Below are 1480 nucleotides of genomic sequence, written 5' to 3'. Positions count from 1 at the left end.
AGGGCTTACATTCATGTGAAATAATCACACAAATAGCCTGAAAGATGTGAGGATTTAGGTCGTGACAAACGACAACCTCAGAATCCTAAGATGAGTTAGGGCTTATATTATATAGCAGGGCTATACAAAGGCCTAAAGATGATATGAGGATTTACGTTGCATAAGCAAGCAAACTCGAAATCCTATGGCTTTGTTGTTTTAAGTCTAAGGAAGGAAAATTGGTTTAGCTAGGGAAGACAAATTTTGTAGTTGAAGATGGCCGTGCTGCCCACCAAGCTAGCTCCAAGCTCCTTGCCGCGACGAGTTTGAGTGTTTGAGTTATCCAATGTGTCAAGTTATAATGTCAAATCAGGTTGCCCTATGGTTGAAGTTCTTTAAAATTTTTTTATAGGGCATATTAAAGTTAATTAGGGCGAGACCGGTTAGGATCTTACGGTTCCCTCGTTCCGACATCATTATTTTCTATTAGATTCACTTAGTCCAAATGAACTTACTAAACCCAACTTAATGAGCTCCATAATTTCATTTAAACCATGGGAAGCCTCATTAGCAATCGTAGGTTACCTCCTCCGTGTGATTCCCGATCATCCAATAGAGATGTTTTAATTTAGTTGAAGTTGTAGTTTCGTGTGATGTTTGTGATTAAATTTTGAGTTGTTTCATATTTTGAATGTTGTGGCGGTGAATTTTATCTTAGTTGATTTTAGATTTTGGTTTTGGTTATGGTTATGTGGCTATCCTGATGGTTTTAGTTTTCATGCAGGGTGACATCGTTGTTTAACATGCAAATTTACAGGTATAAAAGTACAGTACGAAAGTACAAGAATGACAACGCTGAAAACTGTAAAAAGTGTACCTCGCGAGTGTTCTCGTTCCACCACCTGAAACTTAAAATGCATGTTAGGGCATTTATGAAGAGTAGGAAAAATAGAGTTCTGAGGGGTTTTCCTAACTCTATGTCATATTTTGGTGAGTCCTTAAAAGTTTAATTGAGAATGATTTCATTAAGCGAATAATATTAAGTTTAATAGGCCTCTGAGGTATCCAACAAGTTAGGAGAGGGAAGCAGGTCCACGCCTCCCTCTCACCAACTAGTGAAAAGCCTCGAGTCCATTTAAACTTATTATATTGCTTAATTGTTCATCTTGTAAATATCCTTAATTCTTAGTGAACATTGATGTCTCAATTATCCCTAAGAAAGGGGTAATTATCATTTATCATTCAATTTAAGAATTATGTGGGTGAAGACCCTTAAACGGGCAAGTTAGTGTAATTTGAACACTTAGCCAAATTTTTAAACCTAATTGGGCTTAACGGTGTTTCAAGGATGTTTGATGTAATTATATTTATTTCTCTAATCCTCGTTTAGTTAATTTTTTTATTTAACCTAAGTCACCACTAAGCTCTTAAGACCTATGTGAGTGTCTTAATTAGATTTAAGAAAAGGGTTGAAAAGGGTTAAATCATGATTCATGATTTG

This window comes from Phalaenopsis equestris, unplaced genomic scaffold (genome assembly GCF_001263595.1).
Source record: "Phalaenopsis equestris unplaced genomic scaffold, ASM126359v1 Scaffold000446, whole genome shotgun sequence".
In the NCBI taxonomy this organism is placed as follows: Eukaryota; Viridiplantae; Streptophyta; class Magnoliopsida; order Asparagales; family Orchidaceae; genus Phalaenopsis; species Phalaenopsis equestris.
This window is presented reverse-complemented; position numbering follows the sequence as displayed.